Below are 21,913 nucleotides of genomic sequence, written 5' to 3' on the forward strand. Positions count from 1 at the left end.
GTTTAAAGCAGATTTAACTTTTATTCTCAATAAAATAGGAATTATAACTCATGTAAATGTTGCTGATGCTTTCAGTAAACAGTTGTTTTTCTGAGTTTACTTCTAAACAACATCTGGAAAGCACTTTATTAAAAATAAAGAGTAGATGACTACATGAAGCCTCTCTCATTTACAGCCATCAGAGCAGGGGCTGTAGTTTCTTCAATGTCTACATCTGTCGCTGACGGTATGAGCTACGGTGTTACTTCCACAAACAAGAAGCTCTGAGGCATCGTCTGTCTCACATCTGTTGAGCCGCTTAGAAAAATACATCTCCCTCTTAAGAACATATCTGTCTTTATATCTGCTAAAAGTATCGACTTGAGGGTGTTTAACTGTTACCATCTGGGTTTTGCAGCTAAACGCTGTGTTTGTTGCTTCTTAAGGATGTTTTCAGAGAAAAACCATCTGTCAGAAAACTGCTGCATGACATTGGTCTCGGAGACCATAGTCCTCAGCTGGAACAGGATGGATTGTCCTCTCCGGGTCGGGAGTCAGGTCCTGCCTCAAGTGGAGGAGTTTAAATACCTCGGGGTCTTGTACACCAGTGAGGGAAGGATGGAGCGTGAGATCGACAGACTGATCGGTGCGGCGTCTGCAGTAATGCGGACTCTGCGCCGGTCTGTTGTGGTGAAGAAGGAGCTGAGCCAGAAGGCGAAGCTCTCGATTTACCAGTCGATCTATGTTCCTACCCTCAACTATGATCATGAGCTGTGGGTCGTGAGCGAAAGAACGAGATCTCGTATACAGGCGGCTGAAATGAGTCTCCTCCGCAGGGTGGCCGGGCTCACCCGTAGAGATAGGGTCAGGAGCTCGGTCATTGGGAGGAGATCAGAGTAGAGCCGCTGCTCCTTCGCATCGAGAGGAACCAGTTGAGGTGGCTCGGGCATCTGGTCAGGATGCCTCCTGGACCTCCCTGGTGAGGTGTTCCAGGCCCGTCCCTCTGGGAGGAGACCCCGGGGAAGACCCAGGACATGCTGGAGGGATTATATCTCTCGGCTGGCCTGGGAACGCCTCGGGATCCCCTCCGCAGAGTTGGTTTATGTGGCTGGGGAGAGGGAAGTCTGGGCTTCCCTGCTTAGGCTGCTGCCCCCGTGACCCGACCCCAGATAAGCGGCAGAAGATGGATGGAAATTGGTCTCATAGTAATCAAAAGCAAGCAAAACATGATTTACAGATGTAACTATTTGTTATTATTTGTTACAGATGGAAAATACGATTTTTAATTCAAATTTGAGCCCGTTTGCTCGGAAAGTCCGCTTTGTTTGGTGAAATGTGAAACGAATTCTGATTCAGATCAAAGAAGCAAACTCAGACCACCTACAAACGCCGGTCTCAGTCTGTTTTAAATACAGGAAGCGGACTATAAAACAAAGTGCATTGTGGGTTCAGTGCCCAATCTTCACCTGCAGGGTGGGTAAACACAACCCAAACTTACGCGTGTGGGATAATAGACGGCTTTAGAATGGAGAAGTGACTCACGGTGAAAACGTGAAGAATTGGTCAAAGTTCTGAAAGAGTTTTTTAAAGGTCTGATTCGTTTGAGAAGTGCAGCGTGACGTATTCTGGTGTGGAATAATAATGCCCCCCCCAACTGAGCCGAGTCTCCAATCGGAGCGAGTCCAGCGGACTATGCTGATGTAAATGCGCACTGGCATACCTGAATAAAGTGAGTGACTCATTGTCAGGCTTAATCAGACCTTGCTGAGGTTCATTAATATGAATCAGGTGTGTTGGAGCAGGAACACATCTACGACCTGCAGGACAGTGGTTCTGCTGAGAAACACTGTTTAAGTCAATCCTACAAATGTTGACGGAGACACAAAAGCACAAATGTAAATGTAAATAGTCTGAAGTAGCTACTTCTTGATGGTGGATTGATTCTTCTGCTTGGAAAAAAAGCAACAGTTGCTGGTTTTGGTGGTATGATTTAACCTGCATCCATGTCAGTTGGTGTCTTTCAGCTGTAAAGCGTTGTTAGTTGAGTTAAAAACAGCTGTTGGACAAGCAGATAACACTTTTTAGCCATCCTGGTTACAGCCGCCATGTTTGAGTTTCATTAAAATGTCGATCCATGACGTCTGACTGCTATTTGGAGGCTGGATAACAAGAAAGAACTGATACAAGATGATCAACAGCAGTTGTTTAAATATTATAGCTGCAAATATATAATTTCCTGCTGGAAGCATGTCACGCTTGCCACGACAGCTTGCGTATACTTCATCTTCTGCAGGAATATGAGCATTTCAGCCCATTGGTGTTCATCAGCCAAGGATCCAGCTTTGTGGTGCAGATGGTAGTCGGGTTTTCAACTTAAAGACGCTCATTAAAAAAATGTAAATAAAAAAAGTAGAGCAAGTTTCGAAGTTCCAGTGTCTGGTATAAGCTTTTACGACGCGTGAGGCTGAGACGACACATCAGTGCGTGTATATTTATTTTATTTTAACTGAAATGTCTATTTTTTTTTACTGTTGTTCAGTTTTTCCATTAATATGATGTATGCAGGCTGCACGGTGGAACAGTGGTTAGCACTGTGGCCTCACAGCAAGAAGGTTGCTGGTTCGATCCTCCAGGCTTGGACAGTCACCTTTCTGTGTGGAGTTTGCCAGTATGTGTATGCGTGGGTTCTCTCCGGGTACTCCGGCTTCTTCCCACCGTCCAAAGTGTCCAAAGACATGCATGTTAGGTTAGGTCACTCTAAATAGGAGTGAGTGTTTGTCTCTGTGTGGCCCTGCGATGGACTGGCGAGCTATCCAGGGTGTACCCTGCCTTTCGCCCAATGACTGCTGAGATAGGCTCCAGCTTCCCCGCGACCCTTTATTGGACTAAGTGGTTTGCATAAAGAATGAATAATATGTGTATTTACACTGTAAATTGCATTTTGGCATTTTTGTTGTTTGAATGTATTATTTTTTGTCAGTTTAACAAGCTGCAGGTAATGTTGTTGTAATAAATTAAAATACTCAGTCAAAAACATCTTAACTTCACAAAAAATGTTTAAAAATTTGTGTCCAGCTAATTCAGAAATATAAGTCAACTACACTTAGGGGCATAAAAATGTATGTCCACTAGGTGGCGGTAGGCGTAGCAACATTAGCTCTACCACGTGCAAATTATGAACAGAAGAAGATGCCTTTGGAACAATTAAACAGTCTCACGGAGGTGTAACGTTCTTTTACTCGCAGTGAACAGGCATTTTTTCCATTTTGTTTGGAGTTAGGAGCGTTTCAACCGAAGAAAAGTGAAACGGGACCAGTTTGAAGAGGAGTCAATACTTATTTGGTAAGTTTCTTTTGGTTTTCCTTCAAATTGTATGTATGTTTTTCTTTTTTTTTCTTTTCTTTTTTTAAAGTAGTTTAACATCATTAGCTTAATCAGTGATTGAAGAAGAAAGAAGTCTTTGCAATTATATGTTAAGTTTTAAATAAACTATCGTTATTTTATATCTAAATGGAAGAAATTGCAAACTCGGTTGTTTGGCGGGTGGTTGAGTAGGCGGGGGAATAGCGCGGGCAAAAGTTTGGTAAAGGTGGGGGTCTGTTCGAACTCAGAGTCGGTAACACGTCTGTTTACACAGGTTTTGATTTATGTACTGTATGGCTAAAAACCTAAATGCTAAACTAGCTGAGCACCAAAGTTGCATGGACTGTGGGACAGTGTCTATCTGGTAGCCTAAGCGTATTTATTCCCCAAGTGCGGTCTGAAAGGTCTAAGGAGGTCCAGGAACCACCTGGATTGATGTCAGTGCACCTGCATACAGATGTTAGTCTACGAGATGGGCACATCTGTTGTTTTCTAAGGTTGGAAAGTTACATTTGTGCGATGTTAAGTTACACGTGCTTTAATTTAGTCAAGATGCTGTCTTTTTTTAAAAATTTTTTTAAGGGAGGCTCTTCGTTTACAGTGTGATATTACAGTTGCGGTATTCTGTATGTATGTATATATATATATATATATATATATATATATATATATATATATATACATATATATATATATATATATATATATGTATATATCACAGATTAAATTACCACATCTATCTTTACTTTTGTCTATAATAAAGTTGGCTGCTATACTTTGTCACATTAATACATTGGTATGTTTATGAAGCCTATTAGGCTTCTGTTCCATTTAAATGATGGAACAGAAGTAAGCTAGAAATAGAAAATTATCAGTGTATTAAGACATTTCTCCCCATTGTTTAAACCACAGATTCACCAGAGCTGCTGCCCATTATCCAAAAGTGGCTTCATCAATTTTTTTGCAGGTAATGTATGTATGTGTGTGTGTGTGTGTGTGTGTATTTGTTTAGAGATCCAGTTCTATTCTGATAGTATGAGATTATTAGGATTTACATGCAAGTTTGGTGAATGAACTGTTCAGATACTCAAACAACAAATTACTAATTCAGCACTGTATGTTAACTGAGTTTTCTCCATTTTCATATTCTATTCTGAAGGTTCCTATGGCAACAAAGGCTTTTCACACTGGATGAAGTGGACTTGTAAACTTTGTACCTTTTTCTGTGGAAGCCGTAAGAGAATCATTCAGCATTATCAAAGTAATCACAGACATTACGCAAGAAATTGCCCTTTACCCTGCATATACAGTAACTGTGCACAGTATTTCAGATCTCAAAATCCTTGCGGGTCCACCTGAGAGATCACGGGCTGATTGAAAAAACTAGTGGACTAGTAGGCTTTAAATTAAAATGTTTGTTGTGTAACTTTAATGAGGCAGTTGGCCTTAATTTATTGCACATCTAGGACTGCATCTACGGAATAAGGAAACTGTTTTATGTCCTTTTAATAACTGTCTTTTCAAATCCAATGTGTTCTCTAGTTTTACTTCACATAAATCTCGTTGTCACCAACACTGTTCTTTAAAAGATTTCAAGACTGAAATTGCTATTCAAGAATGTAGAACTGGGTCATTGTCACCCTGCAAAACAGTACAATCTCAGCTATACATCGATGAAGAGGAACTTGATGTACCTGTTGATAATGAATCTGATTTTGAACCAGAGTACCAAGGCACTCCCCAAAACATACAGAAAAGACTTGGGTCCTTATTTCTACGCATGCAAGCAATTTTGCATGTTTCTAAATTAGCCACTGAAGAAATTGTCAGAGAATTTTATGACATTGGTCTATTGATTGGTGAATGTAATGAGTACACGGTAAGAAATGTTCTGAAGAGGCACAGTGATACTGTTGATGAAAACCCCATAAATCTGGTAATAGATGCCTTACACAATGTAAGTCCACTCAGAACAAAAAAGGTTATCCTATTTCAAAGAAAAGTTTGGTGTCATCGATCCTGTTGAATACATTTTAGATTTGCCATCAAAGAAAACTTATGTTCATGTCCCAATTCTTAAAACACTGCAAAAACTGTTACATAGAGGTGACATTGTTGACATAATTCTAGAAGAAGCCAGTAAAGAATCCCATCCTGGTCATTACGCTAACATATTTGATGGTACATATTTCAAACACAACCTTCTGTTAAAAGAGGAACCAAGTATATATTTAGGCTTGTATATTGATGATTTTGAAATCTGTAATCCTTTAGGTACCTCAAGAAAAAAACAAACTGTGTGCAATATATTGGGTTATAGCAAATTTACCAGTTGTACATAGGTCATCATTGTCAAACATATACCTCGCTCTTTTGTGTAAAAGTGTTAATGTGAAGACATTTGGCTATGGGACGATTGTTGGACCTCTTTTGCAAGATCTCCAACTGCTCGAAAGGGAAGGAATTTATATTAACCGACTGGGCCGGAATATAAGGGGTACAGTGCTGTTTGTATCATCTGATAATTTAGGTGCACATTCATTTGCTGGTTTTCAGGAGTCATTCAACACTGACAAATTTTGCCGTTTCTGTTTAGCCAGTCGTAGTGAGATTCAGCAGCATTCTGTCCGCAATAAGTCATTTGAATTGAGAACCAAGGAATCTTACAATGAGAATGTTTCAAAATTAAGGGAGAATGAGACATTGAAAAGTGTTGATGGAGTGAAAAGAGATTGTGTCTTAAACAAATTGTCTTACTTTCATTGTGTTACAGGATTTCCTCCTGATTTCTTGCATGACCTTTTAGAAGGTATTGTTCCTCTGGAGCTTTGTTTGTGTTTGAAAAATCTTGTTGCAAAGAGGTACTTTACTCTAGAATATTTGAACACTGTCATAGAGCAGTTCCCCTATAAGTTTTCGGACAGAATCAATCGCCCACAGAAACTATCTGAAAAAATTCTTACAAGTAAAACTATTGGGGGCAACGGTCATGAGAATTGGACTCTTTTAAGACTGTTGCCTCTACTCATAGGACATGTTGTTCCTGAAAATGATGATGTATGGGCTGTGATTCTAGAACTTATAGACATTGTTGAACTTTTGGCTTCATCCAAGTTTACAGATGAAAGTTTGTGTTACCTTGATTCCAAAATTAGTGAACACAGAAAACTGTTACTGAATGTGTTTCCAGAACTGAAGCTGAAACCAAAACACCATTTCTTGGAACACTATACACATTTGATCCGCTGTTTTGGACCTCTTGTTAATTTTTGGACGTTACATTTTGAAGCTAAACATAGCTTTTTCAAGAAAGTGGTTCGTGATGTTAATAACTTCAAAAACATTCAATGGACTTTGTCTGTCAGACATGAACTTATGTTGGCTTACTACTTGGACATGCCTACCCTGTTTAAACCAAAAGTGGAGCTAAAAGGTGTATCAGATATTTCTTTGGACATTCTGGACTTCTATGTAAAGCAAGTGATTGAAAAGAGATGTGGACTTGAGAACAGTGCATCTCTGGCAACAACTGCATACATACATGGGACAAGATACACTAAGGGAATGTTTGTGTCAATCGGAAACACAAGTGGACTTCCTGATTTTTGTAAGATTGTCCATGTGTTGCTTGTTTGCAACAAGATATTCTTTGTTCTTGAATCTTTCTCAGCCTGGTTTTTGGAGCACCTTAGGTGTTACGAAGTCTGCAAGAGGGATCCTCATCAGCTGATTGTTGTTGAACCTGATGAACTGAACCACTACATTCCATTGTCACCCTACACTGTACAAGGTCGACTGGTGGTTTCTCCAAAGGCGTTTCTTGTGCATTGAGGTAATATTTTTTTCTCACACAAGTTAGCAATAAATTACCATTATTTACCATTAAGGTTTAGTTATCTCTCAATTGGATGTTACTAACATATATAAATAACTCCAAAATAGCACTATGAACTTATTATAAAAATATCTACTCTTTTGGGGTTTACCCTAGAAAAGATTTTTGAATAATATTGCCCCACAGTCAATCTGGTAGAGGAATTATGTTTTTGTTTTCTTTTAATTTTTTTAACACAGTTCCATCATGCTGCTGCGCATTATCTTGACTGAAGATGACATCAGAAGGATTACCATTGACAATGTACCTGAGAATATTGATGACTTCCACTCAATCATAAAGGCCAAACTTGGAATGGATATGGACTTTGTGATTCAGTATCAGGATCCAGACTTTGATAATGATCTCTGCAACTTAACTTGTATGTCAGATCTTCCTAAAGATAAGGCAACTTTAAAGGTGCTCATTAAGACAAATGAATCCTATCACACAGACTCCACCCTAGACACAGCAAGTCTGTCATCGTCCTCCTTGGATGAAGGACCAACTGGCACCCAAACCCGTCAGCTGCCGCAGCCTTTCATCATCCCCTGCTTTTCCTTTGATGTTGAACTAAAACTTAAGCAAGGAAATGAAGCCTACCAACGTGATGGTACACTTCTGGATATATCAAAAAACATGAAATCTGACATCCTGGATAAGTTATCTGAAGCCATATATTCTCACAATCCCTACCCAACCCGTGAAGAATATGATCAAGTGGCCCAAGCACTCATTCAGAAACACCCATGTCTAAGGGAACCAGGGTCCGTTCATGGATGGTATTGCTGGAAATTCAGCTTGAAGTTCAAAATGGGCAATTTCCGCCAGAAGATGCGAGTGGCTGGATGCTCTGAAGTTAGTGTGAATGCTCGCGGCTCTGGGCCGCCTTCAAAAAGACTAAAGAGGGCTAAAAAGTCTGAAGTAAACTTCCTTCCGGACTTTCCAGATGGGAAAGATGAATCTGACCTTGAAAGGGAAAGATCTGCCATGGTTGTGGAGATGACAAAGAAGGTTTGACTGGAAGCAAATTGGTGAAATGATGAACATCACATTCCCATTACGAAGAAAAGAAGTTGTTGAAGGTGAACCCCTTGTGTCGGAAGTCAAAAAAAGGTGGCCAGCTCTGTTCAAAGGACAGCAGGTAGTGTTGAAGTTGATTTCTAAGAATTTTCCCTTTGACACTTTTTTTTTTTTTTTTGTGGATTATCTAGGATAATGTCTGTGCAAGACTTGAATTGGATAGTCATCACAGTCTCTCTGAATAAGCAGGTGGCAAAAACTAAGCCGTAAACATTTTTTATAATTTTCCTGTAATATATGAAAAAGATGACCAAGGATTGGCAGAATCGCAAGTTATGTTTAAAATATGTTCACCACTCCACCTACCTGTTTGACTTTTGTTATTCTAAGCTCAGTATTTTTGCTTCCTCAGTTTGGGTACTTTCTGACTGGCTTATACTGTAGTTATTACTGAAAAATTATTACACATATTTCCAAGAACTAATTTGGATATTTTTGGCTCAACTTCTTTCAATATCTACAGATTAAAGCAGAGTTTGCTCGTCTTACGTCTGTTGACCTGAAGAACTCTTTCTTTTGTGGGCTGGATCAGTATTTACCAAGGTTCCTTGAGTTGTACAAGGCCAAGAGTGGGAAGATGGCTGAACTAAGCAGACTGATGAAATGTCTTGGTGATGACGTAAGTAATGAAATGTTCATACAAGAATGTGTATTTCAATGACTAAGTTTTCTATTGGACATATTTGCAATTTTTTGCACTTCTGTTACACACTACCATTATTAATTATACAAGAACCATTATGTTTCTACATAATACAAACTCATAACTTAAATTCTGGAGTTTTCCTATTCCCCAGTGATTGATAGTTCATTGTTAAGCAACTCAAACAAAAATTATCCTTTAATAATAGAATGAAGAATTTAAAAAATTAGTGCCAAATTACAAAGAAAAACTGAAGAACCTTCAGAAAAAACTGTTGATTAACTTTGAGATGACAAGAAACTTTAGCATCCTGGGAGAAGATTATCACTGTATTTTGGTCTGTAAACTTCAAATAAAGATGTTCAACAAATCCGTTGTATACCGAAAGCAGCTGTGTACAATGGAGTATCAAGATTTTGTCATTAAAAAAATAATTTAAAATGTATTTTTTAATTTTATCCAAGCAGTCCTCCATGCAGAGGAAGAGGGCGGTTGTTCTGCTGGGCCTTCCTTACTTTCTCAAGGAAGATGCTACAAGCGTGTTTAAAACATTCCAGGTAAACCTAGTTTGTGTGTAATAAAGTGATCTGTGAACAGATTTGTCAAAGTGATTTATATGTTGTTAAAACAAAATGTGTCAAAGAGCGTGTTTGTAGAATTAATGCTTCAAATGAGGCAAATGATAATTTTGTGTAATTTGCTCTATATCTTGTCCAGGCCAGTGATGAGGAAGCCATGTTCATTCAAGGAATGAAAGTTGGTGTTGTGATGGTGAAAGATGGGGAAGACGGCATCGCCACTTCAGTAGTTCTTGAGGAGCAAGTGGTCCTGCCTGATGTGAAGGACATTGCACATGCCATTGCTCAGCTGATGGGTCTGCTCTTTGCACTCAATATAGACTATCCAAAGGAGCTCAGGTATACATTTGAAGAGATCCAGAAAGTCCTGATGAACATCGGTGGAGGACAGTGTTCCTCTCTTGTGCATGGTTTGAGAAACAGACTCCTGCGAAAAACTATGTAGCTTTTCCACACAGGTCTCATCACTTAAGTCAGATATTTCTGGAAAGCATTTCTTAATGTTTCTGTTCATAAACATCGTTCAGTTTAAGTACGAGCCTGGCACAGTGTTTGCATCTGTCCAGTTTTGTTTTATTCATCATTACTAAATTCCATCTGAAAATGTCTTCATATAGGAAAAAAACTGTTGTAGTATAAGTTGATAAAAGTATCAAAAGACAGAAGTCAAAATTAAAAGCCAAAACAATATGTGACAAGAATAAAATTTGCATGAGATTTAATGTTCAGAATGACTTCTTGTAAATCCCATATTTTTCTTTCAATTTTAATTTAGGGATTGTGTTATTCATAACACTAAGTTCATTTCCATACAGATTTGTGTTTAAATCATATTGTGCATCCAGTGTCACCGGTTCTTTAAAACAGGTACTTGGGTACTTGAAAATGCTCTTTTGAAAGTGATGCGAAACAGCTGTGTTCTAGATAAAATGGGATATTAGTATAGAAGTAAAACTTGACTAAAAACACTGCTTCGATGAAAGTTGTACAGGTTGCATTATTGTTAAATAAAAAACACTAGTTTGTTGATAAATGTGTATTTGTTGTATTTTTGTTGTTAATTTTTCAAAGCTTAAATTTACAATTAAATGGAATATTTAAAACGTAAATTTTAAAATGGCAGGAATGTGTTTAAGATGGTCAGAATGTAGTTTATATAATGGCAGTAATTCCAATATATTGTCCTGACATAGAAAGTTATGTTTTTAAGTAATGTTTTAGTTCACTTAATTTATAAATTTGTTCTAAACAACCTGACCATTTTAATTGCGTCTAAATTAATTTCCAGATTTGAATCAACATACTGATATGTTCTCTCAATTAAAAAATGTAAGTCAAAATAGTCAAAAAACAAAGTTTAGTCAACTTAAAATATATTTCAGACCATTTAAGATTTTAAGTTGAAATAACAAACAACAGAAGTTCAATCAACTTTCAAATATAAATCAGTCTAACCAACAGAGATGTTTATACAACATTGGATTATTATTTAGGATAACACAAGGTGATGTCAAGAGAACAAATAATGCTTTTTCATTTGACTCAAAATTTTAAGGCAGCCCTTTCACTCATATTTTTAAGTTAAAACGTTATGTTTGATTTTACAGTGTAGAGAAGTATTAGGTGATTAAACGCGTATTCCGTGGAGCTTCGGGTTACACCTCGTTCATAAACTGAGGACTGTCTGTGTTATATAGAGGAAGCATGGGATAAGACTGAAAAAGATGGTTAAAAAAGCATCAGAAGCAACAAACTCTGGGAGGACACCTTGAGGATGATCGCAAATCAATTTCACCCAAAGGCATTACGATACCGATAGAGACAGAGATCTCACCCACGATGAGACGTCTTCTGGGGACGCTACGTCTCTTTGCTTTTATACTCCTGTTATCTGAGACTTATCTCATCCTAAAGCCTCCCTGAGTGTGATCAGAATCTGAACATTGACTGGATCAAACAGACGAATGTGATTGATCTGAGAGCGGGTGGAATCCAGACGGGACCGGAAAAGATCAGGTCTGGTTTTAACAGTGTGGGAGAAATGGAAAACTGGATTTAAGAAATAAATCTGAGGAGGAAAACAAGACAAAGAGGTCAGGTGAGACGAGCAGAGCGAAGGGAGGTGGAAGGAAAGCGGCGCAGAAGGACAAAGCGGTGGTGGGTGAGTGGAAGCTCCTCATTGTACACACCTTCCTGTGTTGCATCATAATTTCTGCAGGTTTCTGCACTCTGCAGACACATTTCCTCTCAGGATTCCCGCGGGAAGCCTCTGACCAGCTGCAGTGCAGCAGCTCCAACATGACTCCAACGCTTCATCCACTCGCATGCATTATTAACCACAGCAGCCAAGGAGCTGCTTTAAAAGCCACAACTGGCATTTTAGTCTTTTTTTTTTTTTTCTTTTGCTTTTTATTAATAATCTGATCAACAAGTAGCAGGAGCCGGAATAATTCAGCCCAGTCTCAGGGGAACATGTGGAAGTGGCACGGTCGCTGGTTTAAAAGTCAATAAATTCACCTGTTGTGTTACAAACTACAGCTGATCATGAGGTTACAGATAACTGGTCCTTTATTTACAGTTTTTTTTAAACAATTCAATTTAATTCAACTTTATTTGTATAGCGCCACTTCACAACAATGTTGTCACAGGACACTTTACATACACAGATCAACATACACATCATTTCAAACCAATTCATACATATCCTATAATAGAAACCAACTGATTGCATCGAGTCATGACTTGGATCCAATCCCCCATCCTGAGCTGCACGCGGCGACAGTGGGAAGGAAAAAACTCCCCTTTAACAGGAAGAAAACCTCCGGCAGAACCTGGCTCAGGGAGGGCAGCCATCTGCTTCGACTGGTTGGGGTGGAGAGGACAGGAAAGACAGATCAACATGTACAACTGCACTAATTCAGTGTTATCTTACACAGTATGATTGTAATAAACCTTTTATTTACATCACTGTATAAATAACTTTACAGCTTGTATCATCAGTTGGATGTATCCATAGACTGTACACAATATAAAAAGATGGGCGGAGCCTCTGTGACGTCACCCGTAGGTTTCTGCAGAGCTGAATTGAAGCTCGGTGGGCGGTTCCTACCGTCGCCATCTTGGCAGAGGCATGCGTGTTGTCTCGCCCAGAAAATACAAATATGGGCAAAGAAGTGGAGCTGAGAGGGGGGCTGTGAGCGTCATGGTGGATGATTGACATCGAGCAAACTCCGAGCTGCCTCTAGCTAAGAGCTAACTGAGCTAACCTGCGGATAACAGGAGCTTACCAGCTAATGGAGGTAAGCGGGCTAAAGCTAAGTCACATTGTTAACCGGCTAAAAAAACTGCGGTTGTTCTACGTTCTTCTTACTTTAAGCGGGAGATCGGGTACCTGTCAATCAAAAGGACACTCCCCCTAAATATGCCGAATTTTGAGATTAAATAACTTTTAAACAGGCGAGTTAGAAAAAAATTCACTCCCCCCACAGTTGTCATGAAGGTAAACCTGACCTATTAAACCTAAAATGGATTTTTGAACCAGGCTGTAAACATGTTTATTTCTGCTGTGAAGTTGGTCTTTTTAACATGGGAGTCTATGGGGATTCACTCTGTTTGGAGCCCCTAGTGGATGAAGGGCGAACTGCAGTTTTATGCACTTCTGCATAGGCTTCATTTTTAACCACCGGAGGTTGCTGCTTGAGTGTAACAAGAAGTAGAGCAGGCGTGTCCAGCACCAGTCCTCCAGGGCAGCAATCCTCCAGGTTTTGATCCAACACACCTGATTCCAATTAAATATCTCCACTCATCAGCTTGCTGTCAAGTTATGCCCAATAATGTTGACCAAGTCTGATTCAGGCATGCTGCAGCAGGATACACCCAAGAGTTGCAGGTCACTCTTGCTGTAGACCATCATGATACTGCTTAGACCAGTTCAGGGTTGGAGCCCATCCCTGCAACTAGCAGACTGGAGGCAGGGTACATTCTGGACAAGTCTTGGGTAACATAACTGACTTTAATTTCCATTTGTTTATGCAGTTAAATTTATCCAAGACCAGCTATTAAGTTCTTGTGCAGCATACTTTTCTACACCCAGTAAAGCACATGGATTAGACGAGGTGGTGTGTGTGTGTCTTCATGTATGGTCCCCTGCCCCTCACGGTGCCAGCTTTCACATTAAACATACCTGAACATCGCAACGACATTCTTTCAGTGTGAACATAAGACATGAAGTAAAGTACAAAAGTCAAATTTTAATATCAAAACGTAAAATTCCTGCTAAATGCACATTTCCCATGAGCCTTTGCAATTTTTGCATTAATCTGTAAAAATGTTTGTGATTTGGAAAGAAAAGCTAAGTTAAACTTGAACTTTCAGATTAGAAAGCTGATCTCCGATGACTCAAGTTACCTTTAGTTTTGATGTTCCCAACATGCAATGCATGAATTTCATACAACACCAGTAAAACTACTGTGAAATTGTTACGAAATATTTCTTTTACCGTACATTTAACCCTTTTTTAAGGACTTTTCTCAATGTGCACGACATAAATATCTGCATTCTGGGTCTCCTTGAAGACACACTGCAGAACTTTAGCAAATTTCTCAGCTTTTTTCATCTTCCTTGCACATTATCAGTCATTTTTTAACCATTGCAGATCCACGAATCTGCTAAAGACAACCAAATATAAGCAATACAGGAACAGGACCAAGTTAGTCTTTGTCATCCAACACTGCAAGCAGATGTGCTGAACCAGAAAACAGACCCGAGCAGGCTACTGACCACATTTTAATCTTCTGTTTGCCCATCGCCTCAAATTAAAATGCGATCTTTTAAGACAACATACATAACCAGAAGCCTCTTAGCACCAAACTGAGTGGACTTTTCATTTCGCTGCAGGCTCTGAGATGTTCCTCTGAGAGCTACGTTTATTCACCATCAATGTGGATCAATGACCCCTCCTGTTTAGTGTTCAAACACACCGGATCAATAGCTTCAAGACAGGCCAGACACAAAACAGAGAAAGCAACTATGGCAGCCTGAATGTATTTAAAACCACATCTTTTTTTTAACATCTCTTCAGCTGAGCTGCTCCCTGATGGTTAAACATTAATTTTCTGACAGCATTCTGACTCAGCAACACCTTCACATAATTATTCTAAGCAATGAGACATTAATTTTTCTATCTTCTCCTCAGCGATAAAGGATAGTCTATCTTTAGTACTTTTCTTGAGTTATATCGCCAGTAATTGCCAATTAAAATATACTCATTACTACAGCTCTAGATATGGTGCAAAGCATGGAGCCATTGTTATCTGTACAGGGGTTTCAGATCAGTCTGTCCCTCCAGGGCCACGTTGTCACAGTGGAAATGCTCATAACCTTTCTGGTGCATAAATATTACAAGACACAACAAGCACAACCTCCTAAACGTAACATGTCTCTTATGGAGGATGTGAAACACTTTAAACCGGACAGATGGTTTATGGTCTGTTGTAAAACCCTTCATTAACCAGTAAATATGCTGTTAAGCTTTTAGGGGCATGTATATTGTGTAGTTTTAAAACATTAGATCTTCTTAAAATAAGGAAAAGTAAACATTATAAATGAAGAGAGATATTAAAATAAAAAAATCATATATATAAAAAAAGCCAACATTAATGTGTCTCAGATCTCCAACATTCTCGCTCTGCTGAGACACATTAATGCAAAGCACAAGTCAACAAGGTATTTCAAAGTGTACAGTCTCTCCATTCATCTGCAGGCGCATCGTGGCGTCCTACATAAAGCATACTGCAGCATTTTGCAGCTTCATCCTCCCAGGATGCTCGAGTCCCGACTGTCCAACGAATACCAAATCAGATGACGGACCCATTAGCAAAACCAGCAAAGTACTGGAGTGTTTTTAAGTTTCAGACTCAAGTACTGCAGTCTTCACGATGAAGATGTCCATGGACACGGCTCCTACTAAGAATCTGGACCGTGACTGGCTGAAGCAGGCGGTCATGATTTGTTTACACCGAAGCAACAATGTTATAAACAGAAAACACCCAAACATGCTCTAGCAGGAAGCTAAATGATGCAGGATTTGCAATGAAAGGTCTTAAACTCGACTGCTTTCCCCCAGTGACGAACCACAGCCGTCATTTAATCGTAATAAGTATGTTCCATTGTCTTTAAATACTAATGTTGGGCTTCGTTTGGTGATAATCTTATCAAAAAGGGGCAGATATCCAATAACCATTTATAGTGCATTGTGTTTTCTTTTTTAAAAAAAAAAGGGGCAGATATTACAAGAAATTTTCTTTTTTCCGCTCCTTTTCGAGCATGGTGTTCTGTTTGTTTGTTTTTTTTTTTGTACCATAAAGTCGTGTTTTACCTTTTGTATGACCATGTGAGAAATAAATTACTATTATCATTATTATTATTATTATTATTATTATTATGTCATTTAACTTAAGCGTGTTCAACTTATTTTAACTAAATTTGTTCAAATTTTTATTTTCAGAGATTAATAAAGTTCAAACTGTCATAATTTAAATATATTATTTCTTTTTTATTTATATTTATTTTTCAGTCAAAGAGCCAACCTGAGTTTTCCATCCATTTTCTCCATGTTTCAAAAATGGCAATTGTGACCTCACACGTCTGAAATCAGAAACTGTTGGTGAGTTGTCCAACCATCGCTTCATTCAGAACACCAGAAGCTTTTCTGCTGCAGCGCTGGAGGGCTGCTGGGAGGACCAAATAACAGCCTGAAAGCAGACACACACACGCACTGTTACTGAAAACAGCCTTTCTATAAACCGCCAGTCGTAACTAAGTCTAATATATGAGGAGATGGAAGAGAGGGAGGTGAAACAGAGGCTGATGAGGAGGTATTGCTATGCAGGAGAGTTCAACAATTTGCTCAGTGTGTCTCCAGAATGTGGCAGAAAATAACTCCTGTGCGACGTGGATGTAAATGAGACAGGATGAAGTAAACAAGGGCAACGATTTCTGGTTGTTTTGATGCTGAAACGCAGACATGGCAACACAGAAGTGGCTTATTGCCACAGCAAACACGATGCTGCGGCACCTGGGTGTCAGGTTCAGTGGAAATCATCGTCTTCCGATGAAAACAACTCCGCAGACGAAGATGCACCATATGTTTGGTGCTGGAACTTTAAAATTTATTACATTTTAACATACTGCGAATTTCCAAGATAAATAACCACAATGCAAAGCTGAAATAAAGTGGTGAAGTCACAGCTGCAGAAAAGAAAAGGCTCAAAGCCAAGAATTTAAACAGTAAAAGTATAAAGATGCCTTAAAATAATAAAAATATTTCCAGTTTGTCTGCAATTAAATGCATAGTGGTCCCAAAACCAGGCTGCAAAACCAACAGGGAGTAGCGTAGCTACTGTGCTGAATCATTTTGGGAAAATGCTGAATCATGTGAATTTATTCCAGCTTTGTTAATAATAAAACAGTAGAAACCAAAGTTTATGACTGTTATCTGAGAAACGGTGAATTACTGTAAGATTTCATAATTGGTATTTTTAGCATGTGTTGCTAACACTTGCGATCGTAACTCTTCTGCTGTGGATCGATTTTCTTTTTCTACAAGATAAACAGTCTTAAAGCAGAGCAACCATTTTGCTCTCAGGCTGGACACACACACACACACACACACACACACACGTAAACACACACACTTCAGTCTCTGATATATGTAGAGGCCAACAGATCGTCCTGGTCTGTGAGTCAACATGTCACTGGGCTGCTGTTGATGTGCATGAAGCTGACCTCATGAAGCAACAACAGAAGTTTGTTTAAAGATCTGACATTTAGCAAGACTTTTTATAATTTTGAGAAAAAGGACTTGAAGCTTTTTAAATAAAGCAACATGCAAGCATCATTCCCTCCCTCCCTCTCTGCTGTGCTTCAGCTCTGACCCTGAAGAGCCTCCTGGAGACGAATCTGCCGTGCAGATTCGTAACCAAAGCACGCTCCAGCTTCCCTGCGACCCTTCATTGGATTAAGCGGTTAGGATAATGGATGGATGGATGAATAAATGAATATTATCTAAATACACACATTATACATCATATTAATGGAAAAACAGTACAGACTATTAAAACATACATTTTAATTAAAATAAAATAATATGCATGCTGAGGCGTTGTCTCAACCTCTGCAACCTCGTAATGAAATAACGTTCAGACCATAACGACTGCCTGTAAAGTCAATTAACTCTGATTGGTTGTTTTTATTCAGGCTCAGTATTAAAGAGAAACAAGATAAGAACAGGAACACACAATTGTGAAAAAAGAAAAACTGACATTGTAATTTTTTTTCTAACCTATACATTAGGGGTGGGAAAACTGAATCGAAAAATTGAATATTGAGATTTTTTGCTTCTCTATTTTAAAATAGATTTTTTTTTGTTAAAAAAATAGATTTTTCTTAAATGAATAAAATGATCCATTTAAAAAAAAAAAATTTTTTTAATTGATCTTTTTATTTGTTTTCTTGGGGATTATAGAAGCAAAATGATGGTCTAGCTACTGTGTAGCTTTTTTTTTTTTAAATCAAGAAAAAAAAGAGCAAAAGCAAAGCATTTATTGTTTTTGTTTTTAATTTACAAATATCAGCAATATCGAAGAATTGTGAGAATCGCAATTTAAATCAAATTTGCACCCAAAAAATCTGAATCGAATTGGGACAAAAGCATATCACAACCCTACAATATATTAAGCTATGAAGAAATATTGGAATTTTTTTCACCGGATAACTTCAATAGCACTTTAAGTTATGCTGCACTCCTGCAATCCACACTGATCTTCACCCCTGTGGTTTTTGTCCGCATTTAAGTTCTATTATCATGATTGTTATTTCTAGGATATATTATTACTTGCTGTTATTGTGCCAGGTCCTAAGTAAATGTTTCTTTCCATCATGTTGTTGTATGACTGCCCAGCTGCAGCAGCTGTAAATGAAAATGAATGGCTGCAGGTCAGCGATGGATAGATGAACACGTTGACTACATTACAACGTAACTATTGTACACACGTACACTGTGATGATGATGCTCAAATAATATATTGTGGAGCTCGAGATAAAAATGTTCATTATCACAATCTATATCTGTCACCACGGTTGCGTAATGCGACTAAAACCGATGTTTATACTGCCCAACAACCTCAGCTCAGTATGAAAACGGTGATGTTTGACAAAATCTGATAGCATGTACCTATTTACATATGAGAAGTGAGCAGAAATTAGGCCTCACATGCATTCTGGAGTTATAACTTTATATGTATAACTTAAAATGTGTATATCTGTTAATTTCCTACATATTAGCAATATATGTTCCCCGTCAGGCCTTAGAAATAACTTTCAATTCTTTCATGTTCTGTCCTTTCAGCCTTTTCCAAGTCCAATTTTGATTTGTCATTGAATGCACCGACTTCTCAAAGAATCACTGTTAAACGGCTGCTAATTCAACGTCCATCTTGCATCCTGTCTCTTCTCTGAGCCCTTTCCACCCAGTAAAATTCAGTCTAGCATTGACTTATTTCCTTTTTTATTTCAAAATAGAGACATTCCACATTAAAAAAGACTTGTTGATGTGTTAGATTTTAGCTTTTTTCCACCTGTTGTAAAAAATTGCAGGTTGATGTTATTAACAGCAATAAAAAGGTGCAAGTGCAAATAAAAAAAAGTATACACATAAAACTGCATAATACAAATCTGATCCATATTATTCCTTATCCCCTGTAAATACATTATCCTGGTCAATAAAATAAGTAATAACAGTTACAAAATGCAAATTATGGTGTGGGATTATCCAGATTACACAGCTCATCTCTTGCTATGCCCCGTCTCTCTTCGCTTTCCTCTCTTCCTCCCATAATGTCTTCTTGCATTTCTTGATGAATGAGTCATTGTGTGTGTTTAAAATAGCCAGGATGTTGATATCGGTAATGCATGCTTGCTCATATGGTACAAATTGAGTTTTTAAAATACTGTTTGTTTAGTGTCTCCTGGATGAAATCTACTAGTTTGTGACTTTGTTATAATTTAAAAAGTAAAACAAGACATTTAGGGTATATTTTAGTTCCAAAACTGCAAAAAAAAACATATACAATTGGTTTATAATCAAACATAATAGCAGCATTAAGCCAAGTATATGTGCCATGACGCATATTTATATCAGAAGAAAATACTGAATTCATCATGACAGTGATTGCAGCCAAAGGAGAGCTGTGTGACATCCTCCATTCCCCAGAGGTTTATCTCAGCCAATCGGATTGTGTCTGCCTCCAGCAGGAGCTTTGCCTCAACGATTGTCTTCCAGCCGTCATTGATATCAAGATGAATTCTTTCAGTATCCGATAGCAGCAGCGGAGCCGTCTGCACACAGAGGGAGAGGAGGTCAAAGGCCGTCGCTGTGCCGAAGACACCTGAAACCAGGAGTTGGATCACCGAGACGCCAGAGTCTCCCTCCCTCCGCTCCTCCGTCACGTGTGTGATGCCCTCAAGGGCGATCAATTATTGAGCAGGCCAACCAGAATTCAGCCCGGTCTGCCCGTGTGTGTTGGCATCACGCCCGCCTGCTCTTCACACGTGTGTGGTTGCCACGACAACACCGTTGGTCGAGATGAGAGCCGTGTTTGGTCAGAAAGAAACCGACAGCCTCTCATCCTTTGGCTTTCTTATTATGAAAACAATAAATCATAAAAATAAAAGACATTTCCTCTACATTAAAGTCAGGATTTCTTCATTTGACTTGTTTGAGATCTGGAGAAAAAGAAAAGTCAGTGTTCGTGGCTGTGAATGAAAACTGGAAACACAACGGCAAGCAGAAGTAATACCACAGATGATTTCCTTTTTACCGCTGCTCTACTTCCAGGTCTATAATAGGCAGGCTAAAGCTAAGTCCCGCTGCTAATTGGTTAAAAACCGCAGTTGTTCGACACTCTGCCTTCTTACACCGGGATATCGGATACCTGTCAATCAAAAGGACACGCCCCCATTGAGGTGCCCTGTCCCCGGCTTCTCCTGCCCTGTGTGGGTCCCAGAGTGTGTGTGTGGTTGCCACGACAACACCGTTGGTTGAGATGAGAGCCGTGTTTGGTCAGAAAAAAAACAGACAGCCTCTCATCCTTTTGGTTTCTTATTATGAAAACAATAAATCATAAAAATAGAAGATATTTCCGCTACATTAAAGTCAGGATTTCTTCATTTCAGATCTGGAAAAAAAGTCAGTGTTCGTGGCTGTGCATGAAAACTGGAAACACAACGACGAGCAGAAGTAAACCCACAGATGATTTCCTTTTTACCACTGCTCTACTTCAAGTTCTATGACGGGCGTTCGAGTCCTGATTCGTCACTTCTTTTATTTACGCCACTGGTGGGGAACCCTGGTCCTCGTCCTGCAGGTTTTCCAGGTATCCCCTGCTCGAACTCACCTGGTTCAAATGAATGGAGAACTGGAAATGCTGTTGGATCCATTTGATTTTAATCAGGTGTGTTGGAGCAGGGACACGTGAAAAACGCAAAGACCAGTGTTCTCCACCCCTTATTTACACTGTGGTCATTTCCCAGCTGTTGTTTATGTCTTTAGTACAACATATTTAGTATTTTATTTGTACAAGTATGGACTTTTTTTTTCTATCTTTATTGACTTTACTGTATCGTCGTATGTTTCTTTTTGCACTACTGTGTTCATGTATGTTTGTCTGCAGCTGAACTTACACTATGTGCACATGACAAATACAAATTTCCCTTGTGGGACAATAAAGTTGAATTCAATTCAATTCAAATTCAATTGATTCTTATTTGGTTTGAGTAAGCAAATATATTAGGAAGGTCTAAGGTATATTCTGGCTGCTATGTCGGTGCAATTTCAACATAAATATAAAAATATATCATTTTTTACTTTGCAAGCATTTGCCTTTAGTGTCACAAAAGGTAATATAATTTGACAATTTAATTGGTTTCTTCTTGTATGAACAGACGATCAGTGGCTTTTTGAAGAACAAAAAACAAATGATTTCAACAAATGATCAGGAAATGATCAGTTTTATGAGAAGTGACGTTATAGAAATAATTAAACATTGACGTTCTGATGGTTGATTATTAACTGATAAGTTTCATCCAAAGACATCATAAAACATGAAAAAGCATCATTACAGGTTTAAGAGTTTCGTTTTGAGGGACAAGTATTCAATAAAATTCATCACTTTACAGCTCCAGTTAACCCGCTTACACGCCTGTATCTGTGTGAACTTTGCCACCAAGAGCTGCTGACTGGAACCCAATAAATCCAGCCATAAAACTTTAAAGAGTGTTTTATAAGTTCTTGTAAAGTTTAAGGAAAAAATAATTGAGTCTTAAATTCAGCATTTC

At 38.6% G+C, this 21,913-nt stretch overlaps 1 protein-coding gene across 1 annotated transcript in view; it reads right to left on the minus strand.

The window, feature by feature from the left end:
• LOC306769506 (endophilin-A1-like) overlaps positions 1 to 21,913 on the minus strand; it is a gene marked incomplete at both ends in the record, with an annotated part of 70,618 nt that overhangs the window by 33,059 nt on the left and 15,646 nt on the right. The window lies entirely within an intron of this gene.

The sequence above is a fragment of the Telmatherina bonti genome (genome assembly GCF_933228915.1).
Source record: "Telmatherina bonti genome assembly, chromosome: 18".
NCBI lineage: Eukaryota > Metazoa > Chordata > Actinopteri > Atheriniformes > Telmatherinidae > Telmatherina > Telmatherina bonti.